Source organism: Capra hircus, chromosome 13 (assembly GCF_001704415.2).
Source record: "Capra hircus breed San Clemente chromosome 13, ASM170441v1, whole genome shotgun sequence".
NCBI lineage: Eukaryota > Metazoa > Chordata > Mammalia > Artiodactyla > Bovidae > Capra > Capra hircus.
In genome coordinates, this window is record NC_030820.1 from 77,022,424 (window position 1) to 77,045,078 (window position 22,655).

At 49.6% G+C, this 22,655-nt stretch overlaps 1 protein-coding gene across 1 annotated transcript in view; it reads right to left on the reverse strand.

The window, feature by feature from the left end:
* KCNB1 (potassium voltage-gated channel subfamily B member 1) overlaps positions 1–22,655 on the reverse strand; it is a 116,448-nt gene that overhangs the window by 32,442 nt on the left and 61,351 nt on the right. The window lies entirely within an intron of this gene.

Consider the following 22,655-nt stretch of genomic DNA (forward strand, 5'->3'; position numbering starts at 1 on the left):
ACCACCAGGGAAGTCCCCTCAGCAAACATTTACAGAGCCAAAGCTATGTGCCCGGCCCTGTTTGAGATTCTCAGGAGACAGCAGTGACCAACACAGACTTTGTCTTCAAGTCTCTGACATTTGGGTGTGGGGAACAGATATTAAATGAGAAAACATAAATTAACAAGGTCGCTTCAGATACTACAAAGAAAATGGGTTAATGGAATAGAGAGTGACCGGGTGTGGGGAGGGTATTATTAGCTGTGGTGGTCAAGGAGGGCTTCCTGAAGGAGGTGACATCTGAACTGAGACCTGAAGGAGAAGGATACAGCTGTAGGAAGATCTAGGAGACAAGTGTCCAGTCAGAGAGAAGAGATTTTAACCCCCATAAGTTATATAAATTGGCAACATCACTTCTATTTATTCAGCACTTACTATGTGCCAGGCCCTGCTCTAAGCAATAAGTTGTTTAATGCTCAAAATAACTCATTTTTGTCATCTCATTTTATGGATGAGAAAATTGAGCCACAGAGAAGTTAAGTACTTTGCTCAAGGTCACACAGCTAGCATATAGCAGAGCCAGGATGTGAACCCAGCTCTGCTCTGTCATCCAGCTTAAGAGTTGTTCCCTGTCCCCGGAGCACAGGGAGGATAAAAGTTAATTGCTGAGCACCTACCAAGCACCAGGCCCTTTGACCCCTGGCACCTGCCGGCCCTGCCTCTGAAGGCCACCCACTGGTTTCCTGCCATGTACATCTCTCTCCTCCTTCCCTGTTGTCACCTATCCGCCTCCAGTTCTAGGAGTGGCCATACGACCTGGGCTGATGCAGTCAGCATATTCTGACCCTCCTAGACACAGTGATTGGCTGCGTGATGGACATGTGATACAAAATGGGCCAATGAGAACAAACTCTGGGACTTTGGATGGCATCCTGGGAGAGGAGCAGCTTTCTTTCAAAGGGGAATGTCTAGCTGGGAGATGGGAGGCCAGGAAACCCAGAGAGCTTGCCTGAGAATGAAGCTTACCCAGGGGAAGGCAGAGACCAAAGATGGAGAGAGACTAAGTTGCAGTGACAAGTCCTCACAATATGGTTCGAGGGCCTGTTTATCTGGGCTAGAAGCCAGAGCTACTTCTGGACTTTCCAGTTGCTTGAGCCAATAAATCATCCCTCCCTTTCTTTTCGAGCATAAGCCAGTTTGAATTGGATTTCTGTCACTTGCAACTGAACTCGGAATATTTTTTTCCTCCTAGAACGTCCTCCCTTCTCTCTTCCCCAGCTACTGATAGTTTTGTTCTTCCTATCACCAAGAAAATAACCATCACTGTCATCATCAATAAAATCGCTGCTTTCATTAATACTTCTATTACCACCGCCAGTAATAACACCATCATCACCACCACCAACGTAATCACTTCTGGGGCCATTATTGCTCCTATGATAGGTGCTAATGTTACTACTATTGCCTCTATTAATGTCACACTTTCCATCTATAAACCTCTCCCTAGTTTACAAAGCATTTTCCTTCTAAAAATATTTATTTATTCATTTATATGGCTGCATCGGATCTCAGTTGCAGTTCACAGGATCTCTGACCTTCCTCGCAGCATGTGAACTCTTAGTTGCTGCATGTGGGATCTAGTTCCCTGACCAGGGATCGAAACCAGACCCCCTGCACTGGGGAGCTTGGAGTCTTACCCACTGGCCCACCAGGGAAATCCCACAAAGCTCTTTCATAATCCATGGCAGGGGCGAGGGCACTGAGGTTTGCAAAGGTGATGGAGTCTGCCTCCTGCCATAGGACTACTAGGCTTCCATTCATTCATTCCCTCACCTACTCATTCATTTATGGAAGAAACGCCATTGACCGCGTTCTGTGTGAGGATGGGCTCCACGAGATGCCAGGGTGCAGCGGTGAGCACAGACGTGGTTCCTGCCCTCACCAAGCTGCCAGTCAGGGAGACATTTCAGCAAGCTTCCTCGCAGCCCACGCAAGAAGCCTGGCCAGGATCTTCTGCTCCTACTCAGGGTTCTGAGACTGCAGTGGAGGAGCCCGGTTTGCAGGCTGACTTGATGGACTGCTGTGGATTGTAGCTATTATCTGAGCTGTCTTAGCCAACGGACCTAGCCTCTGAATATTTCTCCCCAACTGGACGGTGAATTCCTTGTGTGCGGGGGAGAGGGTTCTGGAATACGGAAGTGAGGTGGGGAAGGAGCCTGACTTTATTTCTCTGTCTGTACAGTGCCTAGAATGGGGCTAGGCACACAGTGGGGGCTCAATAAATGCTTATTAGTGGATTGTTTTTCAGAGGCAGACCTCAGCCTCCTTTCTTCCATCCTTTCATCTATCCACTCAATTTTCTACCCATTCATTCATCTACCATCCATCAGTCCCTTCCTTTCACCTACTCTCCATTCTTACGTTCAGCCAGCCAGCCAGCCACTTGCCAGTTTAGATTTATGGGTCCACTCCTCTATCCATCCATCCGTCCAGCTAGATACGGTCCATCTCCCTCCCTCTCACTGCCCTACTGCCTACCTGTTCATTCATCCACCCAGTTTTCCACCTGTCAGTTCCTCTACTTTCCTTTTCTGTCTTCCTTATCTTCCCTCCCTCCCTTCATCTTTCCTCCTTCCACTCATTCTGCGTTTTAAAATTCACCCATCTTCTATCCACTTATGCAGCATCCAATATCCTTTAGTCCTCTACCATCCATCCATCCATCCTTTCCTCTCTCATTCCCTATCTTCGTCTTTGTCTCCATCTTTCTTTTCATCAGTTATTCATGCATCCCTCAAGCATGTCAGGCCCTGTGGCAGCTGCCAGGGGTAAGGTACTCACCACTCAATTCCCTCCTCAGAGAGATCACAGTTGAACCGGACCAGTGGTTGCTCAGGACCAGGCTCCCTTACCCCGTCCCTACAGTCTGTCTCCTGAGCCCTCAGCCCTCCAAGGACCCCAGCTTTCACCTAACATTTTTTTTTTGGTCTTGCCTGTGTTTGGAATCTTCCCTAGAGTTCCAGCCCACAGCCCAGGCAGAGATGATAAACACAGCTACTTTCTCCGGCTGTTCCTAGAGCTGTTAAGTCCTGCCTTCAGAGAATACAGCCCTGAATGGGGCCAAATTGCCACACAGCTCCATGCACCTGTGAGGAAAAACAGTCCAATGCTGCTTAAGCGCCTACTGTGTACTGGGATGATGATGAGTGTAATGAAGAAGATGACCTCAAATTTCAGAGCCTGAAGGCCCCTCCTTGGTTCAATTCTTCCCTTTTACTCATTCTAAGGTAAGAGTCTAAGATCAGCCCAGAGAGGGGAATGACTGACCAAGGTCTCCAGGCCAGTCGGCTGCAGGGCAGGACTAGATTAGGGGTCTCCTGACCTGGTGCTCCATCCCTATCTGATTGGTCCCAGCCTCTGCCCACTTTCCTTGGGCAATTTAGGAAGATTCCAGCATCCAGGTTTTTGCTCTCACTATGCCTCTTCTCAGCCTCCATCCCTAGAATGTTAACATTTTCCTGGCTCTTAGCAATTTGCGATGAGCTTGCAAGATTGAGCAAATAAAACCTGATTCTCTCAGCCACTTTTGAGGCACTCGAATTCCGCCAGGGCTTCTTATCTTCCCTGACAACCCTCTCCCTCGCTTCCTCTTAGAACCCTTCCTTCCAGTTTCCTAAGGAGTGCTCCATCCCTCCCCCTCCCTCACAGCCAGCCAGGGGTTGCAAACGGGGTGGCCACCAGACCCAGGCAGGAAGTGCAAACAGCTCCAGCCAGCCGGCTGGATGTAAAATTCCCAGAGTGGGAAGGGATGCTCAGGCCCCTCTCACCAGCTCCTGGAGGGAAAAGAGGTGGTCCAAAGGCAGCCTCATTTTCCGACTTCTTAAGAGAAGCAAACAAAAAAACAAGTCTAGTTTTTCCCCATGAAATCTTCCAAATTGTTAATGCTGGCAGCTAATTAAAATATGTAAATACAGTTCAATTCAAACAATACACATTAGCAGGCTAGATCTGCTTCTTCCTTCACAACTTCATCTGGTAGCTGGTTCCTTCCTCCCCCACAAACTGCCACAAGAGAGCTTTGCTCCAAAAAGAGCTTACTGCTTTGAATACAAATGACATAATCATAACAGCAGCAACTACCACAAATTGGATAGTCAAACACTCAAATCATCCCTATGAGATACTGGTGTCATTTTGCAAATGAAGGGAAAAAAAAAAAAAACAACGAGAGGCTCAGAGAGGTTAAGGAATTTGCCCAAGGTCACATAGCTAAATGACAACCTGGATTTGAGCCCAGGTCTGTGTGACTCCAAGACCGTGACCTAGCCTAGTGGTGGTGGCACTGTCCTCTGGGAGGCATTGGGAAAACTGCAGGTGGGCAGGCATTTCTGATTGTCACATGTGGGGTTGGTATTCAGTGGGTGGGAGCAAGGGACAGGAGAAGCCCTGTGATGCACAGTCTTGCGTTGAAGTCTCATCCCACCCCCAATGCCAATGCCAGTTTCTCTCTTCCCCCACACTGGCAGCTATTATTGTGTGCCAGCTGTATGCCAGGGATTGAGATCCAGCCACACAGTGAGGTAGGTCCTGTTAGTAACACCACTTTATAGGTGGGAAAACTGCAGCTTGGAGGTGAGTGGGTGGTAACTTGACAAAGGTTATATTAAGTGGCACCAGGGCCAAGACTAGAGTGAAAAAATTTAAGGGTGCAAAACTGAAGTCTCCCCAAACTCAGAAATCAAGATACATAATATTTTAGGGCACTATTTTAGAAAATCATACTTAATGCAAAAAAAAAAAGCATGACGAGCAAAATATCTATATCTTATATAAAGACAGGATCTGCCATGTTGAGCCATCTTGGAGTCTGAAAGAAAAGAAAAAATCAATAATATCGATTCTGGACTTTTATACCTTGCCGGCCTCACCTGAGCCCCACCCCTGAGCAGCCGAGGCAGGGTTTGAACCCAAGGCAATGTTAATGGTACCCTGTCTCTCTATCACTAGCCTCAGTAAGACAGGGAGTAGAGAGGCCAGTCTTCTACTCGCAACTCTCTGGGGCTTGATTGCAACTGGTTAAATTATAGGCCCCAGAAAGCCGAGATTTGTAAGCCGAAGACAGACAGGCCTTTAATTAGAGCCAGGCGGGTGGGTGGCTGGTTAATACTAAGTTCCGTAATAAGAGCTGTATTTTTGAATTCCCTGGCTTGATCACACACATTCTGGAGGCCTCATTGGAAACCTGTTCATAGAAAATAGGGTAAACAGCTATTTCTACCCTGGGAGAAGGAAAAGGACTCTGCAGCGGGGTGACTGTAACAGGGTGGGCTCTGAGAACAGTGGATCTGGGGTGAACTCCAGCTTTGCAGTGGACCTGTTGTGTGACCCTGGGTGAGTCACAGCCCTCTCTGAACTTCTGTTTCCTCATCAGCAACACGGGGATGAGAAAGGTCTATCCTGGAGGTGGTGAGGATGAGTAGAATAACACACAGTAGGTCTGCATGCCTCATGGGTTTGGTTCCAAGGATAATTATATAAGATGAATCATGAATCATCATCCTTTACTCTTGAAAGATTCCTAGCTTTCAATCGGGAGGACTTAAAATCTGGACATTCTAAAGGCAAGAAGAGAAGTACTTTATTTCGGAAAAGATCGCCCTCTTGGAGACCAGGAGGTGCATGTCTAATTGTGGTGGGTGGCAGGGCTTGTTAGGGAAAGGTGAAAGATGAAGGAGGAAATAAAAGAAATTTTCTTTTCCTGTCTCTTCCTTCTCAAGGGAGAGAAAGCCAGCTATGCATTGGCTGCTTGGGTAAGGAAGTCTGTTGAGTTAAGTCTTTGGCTCATAAGGACTTCCCTGGTGGTCCGGTGGCTATGACTCAGCACTCCCAATGCAGAGGGTTCGGGCTCGAACCCTGATGAGCTAGCTAGATCCCACCTGCCGCAACTAGAGATCCCGCATGCTTCAATGAAGACTGAAAATCTCACATACCACAGCTAAGACCCAGCACAGCCAAAAAAAAAAAAAATCAACAAAATTATTTTTTAAAAAAAAGGCTTTAGCTCATAGAAGCACTCACTATGGTTCTGGTTCTAAAAAACAACTGCAGGGATACCAGACCTCATGAGCTGCCATTTCTGCTTGTGAGCACACAGGGGAGCTGGTTAATGTCCACAGGGCTGGTCTAGAGCAGCTGAGAATTCACAGTGGAGTCAGCCAGGGGCTGCTGACTTCTTGGGAACAAGGCTGGTTCAGATCGGTCAGGAGGAAATTTCTGCTGATATTGTCTCCTTTACTTAGAAGGCTAATTGCCTAGGACGTGCACAGATTGGAAAAAAAAAAGGCTACTGTCGGCGGTGTGCCAGGCCCCTGATAATGTAAATAAAGCGTAAACAAGCCATTAGGTTGAGAATAGAAGGACCAACGGATAACAGAGTGGCCTTCTGTTTGGACACTGGGTGTGAGCTGGAGGCTGTCTCCAGTGATTCTGCCCAGAAGGCCTGGAAAAGTGTGAGGCTGTCCCGAGGATAGGGGGGGACACTCGGGCACCCAGGGGGCAGAGGCTGGTACGCTGGGCGACCTGAACCACACAAAACAGAGCTGCTTACGACTTCTCGAACCTAGACTCTGGCTCCATTTTACATCTAAACACATCAAATATCTTCCATCAGTGCCAAGGTTTAACATATCCCAAATTTTCCAGAAATGCAACCACTGACTGAAACAGCTGTAGAACTGTACTTTCATCTGTTCATAACTTTACTGAGAGTTACTCACCACATTGGAAAAACACGTGACTGATGGCAACGCCACTCGTGGTATCTGGGCTGCCAACACACCTGTGGCTCTGTTTTCCACTCGGTCACACTTGCAGCGCTTCTATGTGTAGGGTACACACCTGACGCTTCATCGTGTTTTCTGGAGTCACTGTCGTGACCAGGCATTTGTATATTGAAATGCATACAAGTTTAATATAAATTATTTTCCTTGGAATTCTTTCTGCTAAATTTGGGGCATTACGTGTATTGATTTGGCTGGGGGATGAATAGGCAAAGTCTATTATCTACCTCTTTTCTTTCTTTTGACTGTGCAGCATGTGGGATCTTAGTTCCCCAACCAAAGATCAAACCCTTGGGAGTGCCCCCTGCAGTGGAAATGCGGAGTCTTAACCACTGGACTGCCAGGGAAAAGTGAAGTCGCTCAGTCGCTCAGTCGTGTTCTACTCTTTGACCCCAGGTACTGTAGCCTGCCAGGCTCCTCAGTCCAGGGGATTTTTCCAGGCAAGAATACTGGAATGGGTTGCCATTTCCTTCTCCAAGGAATCTTCCTGACCAAGTCAAGTATATTATCTATGACTTTCATTTAGTGGTGAGGCGTTCACAGAATATTTGTCATATAAAAGGGGCTTGGATTGGTTAGGGAGAGCCATTACCCTGAGTGATGTGTGTGTTTATACATCTTCCCTTCTCAGGGCTGCCTTCCATGACCCTCTCCTGCCTCCCTGATGAGGGCACATCTCTCTGCTCATGCTTTCAGGGCCAGGCTGAGGAGGGGGCATGCACTGTACCACCTCAAGAGTGAACATATTAAATTTTACTCCCTGGGTGCCTCTCTTCCTGGCCACACCAACGTGAGTTGGAATGTTTGCAGGATGAGGTGCAATGCGCATCTCCACCGCTCTGCGAGGAGCGCTGTGCAGTGGAGCCCAGTCTACTGTGTTCATTGTGTCCATCGCCAAACCTGCAGCTCCTAGCACTGTGGTGCCTGATGCGCAGGGGTCGCCCATTGAATGAATGAAGGCCTGGTATACTGCATATACACCTAAATAAAAATGCATACATTTTAACTAAAGGAAATCAACTCTGGGCCAGACACCAGGTCTGCAAGAGCAAGTAAGACCCAACCCTCCTTCCTGTCTAGTAGCAGAGGGACAGACACAACTTATTGCAAAGCAGAGTAAGAGGGTCCAGGGGAGAAGGGGAGAGCCCACTGCCTGGGAGAAACTGAGTCTATCTGGGAGCAGGAGGGAAGACTTCCTACAGGAGGCACCACTTGAGGCCTGGGATAGAACAGTTGCCAGGCCCCCCATCCCATCCAGTCTAACCCATTTTACAGCCGGGGAAACTGAGTCTGGTTCTAGGTCCAGCTCTGCCATGTGTGACCTCAGCAAGTCTTTCCCCATCTTTGGGCCTCACCCTCCCCATATGTACAATGAATGACCTTCAGAGTCAGCCTAATTTTGTGACTGGGAATAAAACTGGGAGCTTGGCCTGCCTCTCCTGCTCCCTCCTTGACTTCTCTGGTTCAAACCTTGAGGCAGAGGTCAGTGGCTAAGACTCTGTACTTTCAATTCAGAGGGCCCAGGTTCGATCCCTGGTCAGGGAACTAGATCCCACAGGCCGCAACTGAGGGTTCTCATGCTGCAACTAAGACGCACCGCAGCCAAATAAATATTTCACCTCTCTATGCCTTTCTGGTGAAAACTGAGCCCTAAATTTGCATGTGAAACAGAAACAAAGCTGCCTCTCTCCGGGCTTTGAGTTAGATTGCAGAGGGACTTTCTGACAGTGGCAAGTAGGGGAGTATGCAGAAATGGCATGGATGGTGGGGTTGAGTGGCAGGCAACATGGGGGCCGAGAAAAGAGGCTTTAGAGAGAGCGCTGAGTTCCAGTGTTTGCGTTTCACCCTGGACCCAGGACAAATTCCTTTCCCTCTCCAAATCTGTTTCTCCATCTGTGAAATGGGCGCAGGGATCCTTCGTCACCCATTGAGTGGTGAGGATCTGACGGGAGCGTGCCTGTTGAGGGCTGGTCCAGGGCTTGTTCGGTAAGGCGAGCTGGGGTAGCTCCCGGGTTTGTGGAGGCAGGAAGGTGACTGGAGAATTCCAGAAGGCAACAGCATGTCTTCCTCTCCACGGGATAAGAGGAAGGAAAAGGCTCTTTCAGCTGCCTTGTTTTCTCTTTCAGGAATTCTCCCCAACTTTTTTTTTTTTCTTTTAATGTTTATCTGGCCTCACTGGGTCTCAGTTGCGGCATGAGAGATCCAGTTCCCCGATAGGGGATGGAACCTGGGCCCCCGGCATTGGGAGTGTGGAGTCTTAGCCACTGGACCACCAGGGAAGGCCCTCTCCACCCACTTTCATGCCACAGAGGTCTCATCTCAAACCTTAGCCGGCCGCCCCCTGGGTGCTGAGTACTTCGCCAGGAGAAGAGCTTAGAAGTTTGGCTCAGCCCTTCTCTGGGGCATGTTCCACCTTTTTCGTTCATTCAGTCACCAGGTACTGAATAATTTCTGAGTTCTAGGCACTGTGCTGGGCTCTGGGGGGGCACAGCCGTGAAGGAAGCAGGAAGTCATTTCTCAGGAGAGAGGTGCAAGTGTACTCAGTCGCTCAGTTGTGTCTGACTCTGTGAACCCACGGACCATAGCCCGCCAGGCTCCTCTGTCCATGGGATTCTTCTGGCAAGAATACTGGAGTGGGTTGCCATTTTTATCCTCCAGGGGAACTTCCTGACCTGGGGATCGAACCCGCCTCTCCTACACTGGCAGTCAGATTCTTCACCACTGAACTGTCTGGGAAGCCCCAGGAGGGAGGAGGAGCCAATAAACAGATAAATAACAGCAGGGATGCGGTTGTGGGGAGAGAGATCTGTGAGGGAGAAGGCAGCCGGTCAGGAAAGGCCCCTCGGAGGTGGCTGTTGAGCTGAAGTCTGAGGATGAGCAAGATGGAGGAAGCAGAAAGTACAAAGGCCCTGAGGCAGGAAGGAGGTATATTTCGGGACCAGAGAGGAGACCAGGGTGAAAGAAGCGAGGAAAGAAAGGTCAGAGATGATGACAGAAAGGCAGGCGGGAAGCAGATCACGCGGGGTTTTGGAGGCTGGAGTGAAGTGCTTCCAGTTTCTTCTTAAAATCCCAGAGGAAAGGAAGATCTTCCCGGGTAGGAGAGCTGCCTTTCTCCCCGGAGTTCCAGGGCTCGCGGAGACCAGCCTCAATACTGCCTCCTCGACTCCATGTAGGCAGGCTTCCCTGCCTGGGTCACCCCTTGCTTTCTGCTCACCTGTCCAAACTCCTCCTCAGCTCACCCTTCCTCAGGAAGCTCCCCACCCCCACCAGCTGCAGCCCGTGGGGACTCCTCTGGCTGACCACCCCTGAAATCCTCTGGGGACTCTTGCTGACAGAGCATCCTGGGTCCTCTCCACAGAGGCGGATTCAGGAGGTCTGCAGTAGGACTCAGGGATTGCCTTTGTTTTTTTTTTTAAAAAGGATTTATTTGGCTGTATCAGGTCTTGGTTGCAGCAGTTGGGATCAAACCCAGGCCCTCTGCCTTGAGAGTGTGAGTCTTGGCCACTGGACCAGCAGGGAAATCCCAGGAACTTGCATTTTCAGCAAACTCTTCCAGATGATTCCATTGCCAGGCCTTGGAGACACAGTGGCTGGCATTTTTGCAGAGCCATCTCAGGCAGTGGGGTGGGTGGTGGGTGTGTACATGGAGGGGAAGGGAAGGGGGCAGTCAGTGGAACCAGAAGACACTTGTGTTTAAATCTCAGCTCTGCTACTCACCCAGCTGGGTGATCTCGGGCAAGCGCCAACACCTGTTTGAGCCTCAGTTTCTTCATCTATAAAATGGACATAGTCACACCTAACTCCAAGTGCTGAGATGAGATTTGTCCACATAATGTTTCTAGCCCAGGGCGCAGCCCACAATTAAAACCCAATCTGGCCCCTGCACCATAGCAGCTTCCCAAGGGCCTCAGTGAGTAACACCATCTGAGGTTTGTTGTGTACCAGGCAACGCTCTCTAGACGAGGCTTCGGCAGACTTTCTCTGTAAAGGGCCAGACATTGTGGGTCACACAATCTGTCACAATTGCTGCACTCTGCACTTGGCACAAGTGAAAGTGTTAATCGCTCGTCGTGTCTGACTCTCTGCGACCCCGTGGACTGTAGCCCCCCAGGATCCTCCATCCATGGGATTTCCCAGGCAAGAACACTGGAGTGGGTTGCCATTTCCTTCTCCAGGGGATCCTTCCAACCCAGGGACCAAACCCAGGTAGGTCTCCTGCATTGCAGGCAGATTCTTTACCATCTGAGCCCCCAGGGAAGCAGCGTCTTTTGCATGAGGGCAGCCAGAAACAAATGAGCTGTGTTCCAATAAAACTTTATGGGACAGTACAGTTTGAATTTCATATAATTTTCATATTCTCTGAATTGAGATTTCTTCTTTGATATTTTTCAGTGAGTGAAACATGTAAGAACCACTTGTAGTTTGCAGGCCATACAAAAACAGGTGGTGGGCTAGGCTTGGCCAGTAGGCCTTGGCTTGCTGACCCCTGCTCTGGACATTTTGTGTGTATCCATTCCTGGGATCGTTATGAAATAGGATGTTATTACCAACTGAATTTTCAGATCGGAAATGCAAGCTCAGAGAGGCTAAGATCCTTGTGCCAGGTCCACCTGACCTCAGTCGTGAGAGGTGGTGGTGAGATTTGGATTCAGGCAGAGCTGGGTTCAGAGCCCTCTCTCAACCACTGCACCTGCCCGCTTTGTGGGGGCCTCACATACCTCAGATGTATATACTGCATTTCAAGAACCAGTGACCTCTCCTTACTGAGAAAGAGAAGAAACATATTTGATATTGCATAAGTCACGTCTATTTGGGTCTCTACCACAGCAGCCAAATCTGTATTGTCCCAGAGTAATTCTTAGAATAGTTGGGGGGCTGCTGAGCAAGGTGGTTGATAACGGCCTTTCTAAGAGGAAATGTTTGAGCTAAGATCTGACTGTGAGAAGGAGGCTGGGGCAGATGGCCCCAGGCAGAGAGCAGTAAGTACAAAGGCCCTGGGGTCAGAAAACCTTTCAGAGCTGAGATGATGCTTGCATGCTCAGTTCTGTTTGACTCTGCCACCCCATGGACTGTAGCCCGCCAGGCTCCTCTGTCTGTGGGATTTTCCAGGCAAGAATTCTGGAGTGGGTTGCCATTTCCTACTCCAGGGGATCTTTCCAACCCAGATATCGAACCCGTGTCCCCAGCATTGGCAGGCAGATTCTTTACCTCTGTGCCACCTTGGAATTACTGTAGCTTCCGATTCACATCCCACCGGCAGACAGTGCTATGATCATCCATAGGGGTCTCTCTCCTGTGATAAGTGGTTTGATTTCTCATCTGAGAAATAAGAATAGTACTCTCTTCATAGGGCTTTTGTGAGGATTGATTAATGCACATGAGGTTCTTAGGATGGTGCCTGATCCATAATGGGTGCTGAATACATGGTGGATCTGTTTCCTATCTTCTTTGAAAAGAGTTGGCCTCTGAACTGCTTGATCCTTGAGGTCAGAAGGGAGCATCACCAATGACTTAATGTGTAAGAACAGCTTTCTCATGTGGAAATTGTCTCTCTCTCACACCTTTCTTGTCTTTTTCTACGCCATCCACCTCACCCGTCCTTCCTTCCTTCCATCTACCCATCTATGTACTTATCCACCATCCATCCATCATTTAGCCACTTGTCCATCTATAATTCATCTACCCACCCATCCACAAATCCACCCACCCATCTACTAGGTATCCATCCATCTATCTTCCTACGTATCCATCTATCTATCCAGCCACCCAGCCAGCCAGCATGTATGGAGGGCTTGTGCCAGATTCTGGGGATGCAAAAACTAAATAAACTCAATCTATGCCCTTGAGGAGCCCAGAGTCCCTTAGGCACAGAAGTACCTAAGCTGCTCTGGAAAACATGACAGAGTGTAGTTTGAATTTCTGCCACCCCTGCCGCTTCCCTCACATGACCTCAAGATCGTGACTTCACCTCCTTCAGCCCTAACCTGCTCATCAGTAAAACAGAAGCAGTCATCTCTATCTCCAAAGATTAGATGAGGCCAGCAAGATAAATTACTTTTTACAGAGCCTGGCACTTAATAGGCATTTAAAATATGGTACCTATTATTCTAAGTGGAAAGCCAGGAAGGTTTCTTGGCGGCTTCTGGGCTTGACATAAAGGGATGGAGAGAATATGTGAGAGCTGAGAGGGGAAGTAGGGTGGAGGGACTTCCCTGGAGGCGCAGGAGTTAAGACTCCACCTTCCAGTGCAGCGGGCACCGGTTCCATCCCTGGCTGGGGAACCAAGGTCCCACATGCTGTGGGGTGTGGCCAAAAATTAAAAAAAAAAAAAGAAGAAGAAGAAGAAAAGGAGGGGAAAGGAGATTTTAGGCAGAGGGTAGCAACAAGAGCAGAGACAGGGGGATCCAGGGCTCACAGATGGGCCAGGGGAACCGCAACGCTCTGGGTTCCCTCCATCAGTGTTCCTGGGGCTGCAGGGTCCAGAGAACTGAGAACGCCAGAGAGGGGAGGGTGGGTGTGGGACAAGCTCTGCGGGCAAGGCCCTGCAGTCCAGGTGACCCACATAGCCACCGGCAGACAGAACTGGGTCATGGGAATTAATCTCTGCTGCAAGGCGGGCTCCCCTCCACATGCCATCTGGGCAGGCAGGGCCGGGCTGGGTGGGAGGAGGTTGGCTTTGACACTTGGATGTCCCACTGGTGTCTCCAACTTCATGAAGCCAAGCCAAGCCCCTACTTGCTCTGTACTGGCTCTTCCCTGTTGTGGCAGAGGGCATTCCCATCTTCCCAGAGCCTCAGGCCACCAACCTGGGAGCCCTCCCTGACTGCTCTCTCCACCTTCAAAATGGACCCAGAGTCTGACCACTTGTCCTCACATCCCCCACCACCACCCTGCTCCAGGTTCCTGAGTCCTGCAAGGACAACGTTAGTGGTCCCCTTATTGGTGTCCCCCCTCACCCCTGCAACCCATTCTCCGCTCAGAAGCATCTTTTAAAAACACGATGATTCTGTGACTGCCCTGCTCAAAAGACCCTAGGGTGCCCCGGTGCACTGGGAACAAAAGCTGATCAAAGGCCTCAAGGCCCTGCCTGATCTGGCTTTGACTGCCTCTCCCATCTCACCCACCTCTTCCTCATCCTGGCCTCTTGGCCCTTCAGCCTCAGGGCCTTGGCACTTGCGGTCCACTATCCTGAGGCCTCCCTAGGCCTCTTTCCTCCTCCCCCTTCAGGTTTCAGCTCAGATGTTACCTCCGCAGAGAAGCTTCCTGACCATCTTGGTAAAGTAGCCTGCCCTGATCCTCACTTGTTATCCCAAGACCCTCTTCCAGGGATTTGAAAGCACTCGGTCATTTCTTTCCTGGCTTGTTGTCTCATGCACTAGAATGAGGGGCAGGGACTGGGTCTGCCTTGATCCCCCATGTGTCCCCAGCTCCCTGTACACAGGAGGTGCTCAGCAAATGTTTGTTGGATGAATAACTACACGAGGCCTTCCCCACTGGGGAAGTTGAGGAGATTTCTCAGAATCAGAATTGCAGGCTCATGGGAGGGTTTTTGAGACATCTGAGTGGTGAGTTTCCTAAAGGGCCTGCGAGCCAACATGCCCATTATACAGGTGTGGAATCTGAGGCCCAGAGAGGGGAAGGAATTGGCCCTCAGGCGCACAACCCTGCTGGGGAAGAATTACGCCTGGGACCCAGGTTTCCCGCCTCTCAGCTGAGGGCCTGTTTTCTGTTGTGACCTCATAGTGGTCCCCTCCCCTCCCCCCTTCTCTCCCCTCCTCTCCCCTCCCCTCCCACCTCCTACTCCTGCCTTTCCACAGCCTGCAGACCCTGCCAGACTGGCTGCCCCTCCTCACAGCCCTGCACAAGCCACTGCGTCTTCCTTTGCTCCACTTGGGAATTTCCCCTAGACTTGCTGGCTTTTGGAAAGTCCAGAAAGAAGCAGAAAAACAACAGCCTTCTCCCCTCTGACATGGGGGTGGGGTACTAGAGAGGCAAGATAACTGGATTGGGGTTTGTGCTGCCTCTGGGGTCACAGCCAAGGGTAGCCCCAGCCCCAGAAGCCCCTGCCCAGACAGACCAAGTCCTGCCAGGCCGGAGTTCTCATTAGCAGTCAGAGGATTACCCCTCCACCTCCTGCAGATCTGGGGCTTCCCAGGTGGAGCTGGTGGTAAAGTATCCACCTGCCAATGCAGGAGACTTTAGAGATACAGGTTTGATCCCTGGAGGAGGGTACGGCAATCCACTCCAATACTCTTGCCTGGAGAATCCCACGGACATAGGAGCCCGGTAGACTACAGTCCATGGGGTCGCAAAGAGTCGGACATGACTGAAATGACTTAGCACGCATGCATGCCTGCAGACCTAGATAGGGGAGGGTAGGCAGTACTCAGGCCTGGTCAGGCCAGGGTTTGCAGCTCTGCTTGGTCCGCTGCCATGAGACAGCCTCTTCTTTCTCTGAGACTCAGTTTTCCTGTGTGTAAGGTGGGGTGAAACTACTGCTACTGTAGAGAAGACAACAGGAAGTCTTTTCTTGCTACCCACAAGAAAACATCAGCCACCACAGTTTGAGTGTCTACAGTATGAACTTTGTTGAGTATTTTAATTGTACTTTCAAGCCTTCTAGAAGGGCTGCCTGAGGAAGAGAGACATTTTCAAAACAAACCAGAGAGCATTCCTGCTCTGAAATAAAGGCTCCTCACACAACATGGATTCTTAGTGATGACATATTCTGGCATTTTTGTTTGTTTGTTGTTGATGCTCTTGGGTTTTCAATGGTGGTTGTGACCCACTAAATTGATTTTATGACCCTCAGGTTGAAAAGTACTGTGTTAACTCAATTAAACCTTTCAGAACCCTATGAAAGAAGAATTATTAATACCTCAGTTTATAGCCCAGGAGGGAGCTTGCCCGAGGAAGTGATGGGGCTTTGAGGCCAAGCCAGACCTCAATCCCTAGCCGCCACGCCCAGCTGCCCCTTTAAGAGCCGGGCCCCTTCCCGGGACCGGGCGTTGGAAACCTTCCCACAATGCCCGGCGGCTTCCCAGGCCTGGCCCCGGGCAGATCCTCTTTTGGTTTCCCTAAGCAAGATGTCAGGCTAGTAAAACAGATCCCAGAGTTTAATTAAAATAATGAGCTCTGCCAAAGGAAGGGCGCCAGGGCCAGCCAGCGTGGGGAAGATGAATTAAGAGTTCTGTTCAGGGAAGCGGCGGGAGGGAGGGAGAGATGGAGCCGGCGGGAGAGGGGAAGGTGAGTGAGTACGAGAGAGACACGATGGTAGGAGAGAAGAGACAAGGAGGAAACAGGGAAGGGAGGAGTGGGAGAGACAGAATAAAAAGAGGGGGAAGGGGGACAGAGGAGCAGGACGGACGGACAGACACACCCGAGAGGGCAGTCATGGTTCCAGTCGGCGCTGCCCACTCTCTTGCCTCCTCTAACCCTTCCTCCCGGAGAACCCCAAGATCAGACTTGTCTGCGGGATCTGAACCCTCACCCCTCTGCTTTCGAGCTTCCTATGGCTCCCCAGTACCTTGGGAATGAACTCAGACCCCAGAGCTGTGGCTCTCAAGGCCCTGCAGGGTCTGGCTCCTGCCCCCCTCCCCCTCTGGTCCACATGTCCTGCCTCACTGCCCCACAGCCCGTCGCCCCACTCCCCTTTGCCCACTGGGCTGCCCCCAGGGTCCACACACGGGCTCTGCTCTCCCCCCACCCCTCCTGCCCCAGATAACTCTAGACTTCTCCAAGGTCTCTTTAAATACCACCTGGGTTCAAGGGCTGAACCCTTCCTGAGCTCACTGTTCAGAACAGGAGCCCGATGACACACAAGCAATGAATGAAAGGAGATGAGATTTAAGGCCCTGGGTGGAAAAGCAATGCCCGACCTTCTGAGCACTCTCTGTGCCAGACCCTGCTCAGAATACTTCATGGGCATTTGTAGCACCTCGCTCCAGCCCTGAAAGGTGGGGGCCGGTACCACCTTCACCCCTATGAGCAGTGAAACCAGGCTGCTCACAGCTTGTCTGGGCAGAGTGGGGCTGTGAAACCACCAGGCTTCCCCGTGGCTCCAAACCGGTGAGGAGATGGGGGCAAGTTGGGCAGGTGGGTTGGGGACCGGGGGAGGGAGGTAATGGATCATTTGTGGCCTAAGAAGGTGAGCTGCTCAGAGAGAGATGGGCTGGCCTTGCAAAGATGGATGAGAGTGTTTTAGAGGGGCCAAAGCAGTGGGATATTCTGAGCTCTGCCCACTTTAGCACCCATGAGTTCCCATCATTTAAAAAACCTGTGAGATTTCCCTGGTGGTTAACTTCCCTGGTTTTGGTGGTTAAGACTCTGTGCTTCCAATGCCAGGGGCACGGGTTTGATTCCTGGTGCAGAACCAAGATCCCACATGCCACGCAACACAGCCAAAAAATAAATAAAATAACAATAAAAATAATGAACAAAAGTGCTTGCCCCATGCCAGTTTGGCACTGGGAGAGGCCAGAACCCAGCTGATTGAAGACCTAGCGGGTTCCAGCCCCGTGGCAGGTCACTGGGCTCCTTCCTCTCTGTGGGTGACCTTGGGGAAAGCTCTAGCGGACCCAAGGGGGGCGGCCACCAATCTTCCCAGAGGTCGGGGAGGGCCATGCCTGTCTCTTGGAATGTGATGTCTTCAGTTGTCACTGAATGAATGTCAGTGCCTGGCTTCATTCATTCATCAGCTCCCTCCTGCCTCACCTCACCATGGCTCGATTACCCGCTGAAGTCCTCTCTAACCTCTCCCCCTCACAGGTTCCACCCCACCCACAATGGCCTGTTTGCCATTTCTGAATAAATTGAGCTCATTTCTGCACTAGGGCCTTTGGATTGCAGTCCCCTCTGCCAGAAATGTTCTCCGTGCATTTTGTGATGCTGTCCTTAATCAAGCTTCAGCTTCCAGGAGGGGGTTGAAGGTATGTAAAAAAGGAGCCATTCCTCCCAGACCTCATAATCCCTAAGGGTCTTCAACAAGTTTTCATGATGTAAGCATAAAGTAACTCACTGCATTGTTGTTTATTAGTTTAGAAAGTTCTGAAACAACCTCAGCGTCCATCAACAATGCAAGTTAAATCAACAATGAGTCAGCCATGCAATGGAATACTATGCAGCTGTAAAGAAGGGGCAGGATGGCTCAATATGTGCAGAGAATAATCCCTGAGGAATAATGTTAGCAAACAGAGCAAGATGAGAACAATGTGTGTAGCCAGCCCCATTTCAATAAAGCAAAGAAAAAGGATCTGTGCACACATGAATTAGGATGAGCTTGTATGTGGTTAAATTGTTTTTGGAAGGAATCGAAGAAATTAGTAATTGTGGCTGCCTCTGGGGAGGAGGGCTGGGGACAGGGGTGGGAGAAGGACTTTTCACTGTGCCTTTTTTAACACTAACTTTCACATCAAGAAAATATATCACCTATTTAAAATACTGACATCCCAATATTTTTAGAATTTTGACCTTAACTCTAAATGGGTAACATACCCAAACAGGGACACAAGTGATGATGATGAGAAAAGACGGCTTTTGCCAGACCTCACCACTCTTGCATCTCATTACTGGCTCAGGGTACGAGAACAGCATGAATTTAAAATATAAATATGTAAGCACATAAAACAAATACTGTGGTTTTCTTGTGAACCTCACACATACACTGTGTTGTAATTTTGTTCAGGTAGGTCAAAAGCAGGAATTTGTTCAATTTAATATTTTAAATGTTATGCAAATTTTGGGAGGTCTTCATTTAGGGGGTTTAAGAAAATAAATTCATATTCCAGGAATCTCAAAAAATAGAAGTCTTCTAGTCTTCGATACTTTGGCTACCTGGGGCGAAGAGCAGACTCATTGGAAAAGATCCTGATGCTAGGAAAGATTGAAGGCAGGAGGAGAAGGGGATGACAGAAGATGAGATGGTTGGATGGCATCACTGAGTCGATGGACATGAGTTTGAGTAAGCTCTGGGAGTTGGTAATGGACAGGGAAGCCTGGCATGCTGCAGTCCATGGGGTTGCAAAGAGTCAGACACGACTGAGCGACTGAACTGGACTGAAGTTTCTCTTGCCCTGAAGGACCCAGTTCTAAGGGAGAGACCAGGGAAGCTTGGAGAAGAGGAACAGTAAGCCCACGATCCACATTTAGCCACTCCCAGGGGACAGTGACAAATTCACCAGGATGCAGCCGCGGGGCCTGGCTCCCCTCTGGGAACCTTGGGTGAGAGAGGGCATGAGGGAATACCAGGCTGGAAGGCTGATCTGCCTGTGAACTGAGGGGATCATTGGGTTTTTTTTAGCTGACTTTCCAGAAACTGAGTTAGAAGCTCCACCCAGTTCTGTCTGACCCCACATGCAGCCCAGGCTGTTTAGCCACAACATTGAAGTAAAAGATGTATGTTTTCACTTATAAATCTAAGAAAATGAAATAAATGAATCAATATAATAAAATGGAAACAGACTCACAGATACAGAGAATGGACTCACAGCTAGCAGTGGGGAGAGAGGCAAGATCGAGTAGCAGATTAAGAGAGATAAATTACTAGGTATAAAATAAATAAGATACAAAGATTTAATATGCAGCACAGGGTAGCTCAGATGGTAAGGAATCTGCCTGCAATGCAGGAGACCTTGGTTCGATCCCTGGGTCAGGAAGATCCTCTGGAGAAGGTAATGGCAATCCACTCCAGTATTCTTGCCTGGAGAATCCCATGGATAGAGGAGCCTGACGGGCTACAGTTCATGGGGTCGCAAAGAGTCGGACACGACTGAGCGACTAACCCACACACCAACACTACAGGGAATATAGACAATCTTTTCTGATAACTTTAAATGGAGTGTCATCTGTGAGAATATAGAACCACTAGGTTGTACACCTGAAACTAATATTGCAAATAAACTATACTTCAATAAAAAAGTGAGATGTGTTCATTTAGCATAGCTGTGGCCTGACCTGAACCAAGGTCAAAGTTGCCCAGCAGCCCGTAGGACAGCAGAAATGACCAAACATCACTACTGATAACGTGGTTGAGTTTAACCCCTTTGTGAACGTGGCCCTTTATTGTCCTCGGAACTCATGCCCAGCCTGCATCTGACTTCTCACGGCCACCCCAGGAGGAAGTAGGGTTGGTTTCAAAATTCCCACTTCACAGATAGGCAAGCTGAGGTTCAGCATGGGGAAGGGGACTTGTCTAAGGTCACACAGTGGTGGGGTGTCACCCATGGTAAGGCTCTTCAGTCCAGAACTCTTTCTGAGACACCACCTGGGAGAAGCCAGGGAGGCCCTTGCCCAGTGCCTGGGTCCCCAGGGCATGGGTGGACAAGGCTGCCATCTCCTCAGGTGGGCAGAGCCCAGCTGAGCCGGTCTGGATTGTGCTGCTGAGTCTGCTGATGGGGGAGCAGGTGGAGGCACCAGTGACAGGGAATCTCAGAAGAGCTAATGCATCAGCAAGACCTGTCACATCTACTTTCAAGGGGTTTGGGGGGAATTTCCCTGGCGGTCTAGTGGTTAAGATTCTGGGCTTCCACAGAAGGGGGCGTGGGTTCGATCCCTGGTCGGGGAACAAAGATCCCATGTCTCACAGTGTGGACCAAAAAATAAAAAGAGGTATCCTGAATGTACCCACCTCCCCCTGCCCTCACTGATGCCCTGGGCCAGGCCACTATCCTCTTCTGCTTGGTCTGTGGCAGGTGCCTCCTCACTATCTTTCTGCTTCTGTCCTTGTGCCTAAAATTTTCCACATTCATTTGAGGGGTCCCAGAACCTAAGCTGGCTCATTTCTCTCTTCTTGGCTCAAAACCCTACTGTCTCCCACTGCACTCAGAACAAAGGCCGACATCCTTACGAGGCCCGCAAGGCCCTGCGTGGTGGGCCTTTCTTCCCTCTCTGGCCTGCCTCTCTCCGCTCCTCCCCTTGCTCACTCTGCTCCACCACCCTGGCCTTCTTGCTGCTCCTGGAGCACACCAGGCACTTCCAGCCTCAGGGCCTTTGCACTAGCCACTCCCTCTGCCTACAACACTCCACCCCCCCCCCCCCCCCCCATAACACTCATCTCTTCTTCACTTATTTCGCATCTCTGCTTAAATGTCATATCCCCAGAACGGCTTACCCTGACCTCCTTCAAATGCCACCAACTTTCCCTCAAAATCTGTGTGCTTCCTTATTACATCTGTGGATTTATTGTTGTTTAGTTGCTAAGTCATGGCCAACTCTTTTGTGCCCCAAGGACTATAGCCCACTGGGTTCCTCTGCCCATGGGATTTTCCAGGCCAGAACACTGGAGTGGGTTGCCATTTCCTCCTCCAGAGAATCTTCCTGACCCAGAGATCAAACCTGTGTCTCCTGCATTGGCAGGTGGATTCTTTACCACTGAGCCTCCAGGGAAGTGCATCGTGTGGACAGATATTATATATTCCATGGTGTCCTGTTTTTTGTTCCTCTCTCCCTTCTAGACTGTAAGCTTCATGAGCTCTGGGGCCTTGGCTCTTTTCCTTCATCACTGTAGGCTCGGAGCCTAGCAAGGGGCTGGTGTACAGTAGACACTACAGAGAGATTTGTTGGAGAACAAACAAGGGAATCCAGACTTCTTAATACTCCAACTGGACTAAGGAGCTCTGAAATGCCCTGTGGATTTTTCCTTCCAAGAAATGCAGATCTGAGTTCCCATTGGGGTTGCCAGTTTTTCTGCTGGCCACCTGCCCACATCACTGCAGTAACAATACCTGTTTTGTGTGTTTGATTGGAGGCAAAGCAAGCTAGTCAAGAAACACAATGAGAACTTTTTCGGGCTCAAGGTAATATTTGTATAGTAACATACTGCTCCAAATGCATGGTTACTAAGGAACTAGGAAATGTTCCTTTGTAAACAACAAATGAAATCTTTTTAAAATAAAATATTATTTATTTCTTTAGTTGGCTGTACTGGGTTTTAGCTGTGATACTCGGGATCTTTGATCTTCACTGTGGCATGTGGACTCTAGTTCCCCAACCAGGGATTGAACCCGGGGCCCCCTGCTTTGGAAAGTAGAGTCTTAACCACTAGACCCCCAGGGAAGTCCCAGCAAATGAGATCTTACGCAAAACTGGCTTTTCTTGGAATTGGCTCCCCTTTCCAAAAGACCATTATTAGGCAGAAAATGATCATTCATCATAACGATAGTTACGATTAACTGAGCAGCTATTATGGGGCAAAGCACTGTATGGAGTATAATAGGTACGCTGTCTACTTCATTCTCACACTATCTGGGAATGGTATTTCTGCCTACCAGAAAAGGAAACAGAGACTCAGAGAAGTGAAGTCACTTGCCTGATGACCCACAGCCACTAACAGTGGAAGACAGCATCCAAAACCTGGTCTTGTCCCCTCCTATCCAAGAAGAGATCCTCTAAGCACACTGGTGTTAGCAGTTTGCTGCTCAGACAGCCATGCAGGTAAGCACAGGCCTGCTGCCCAGGGTCTGAAGAAAAAGGATTCTAGAAAATCCAGATGACAAGGGTGTCTAATCATGTGGTACCCTGAGTTCAGGGGGGTTACGCTTCACTGCTGACGTGTTCCCGGAAGAAGCTGGAGAGCTCTAGCTATTTTCCCTAAAAGCTCTGATGAAAGGTGTGTCTGGAGAGGTTTTTTCTGGATTCCATTAAAGCAGGGGCTTAGGGGCCTGGCGCACACACGTGTGTGTTGCCAGACCAGCTCACTAGTGGGTCTCCCCATTCTTTTTTTTTCTTTTTAAAGATTTTTTTTTTTTTTTTGCTATGGACCATTTTTAAAGTCTTTATTGAAGTTGTTACAACATCATTTCTGTTTTTTGGCCAGGAAGCATGTGGGATTTTAGTTCCCTG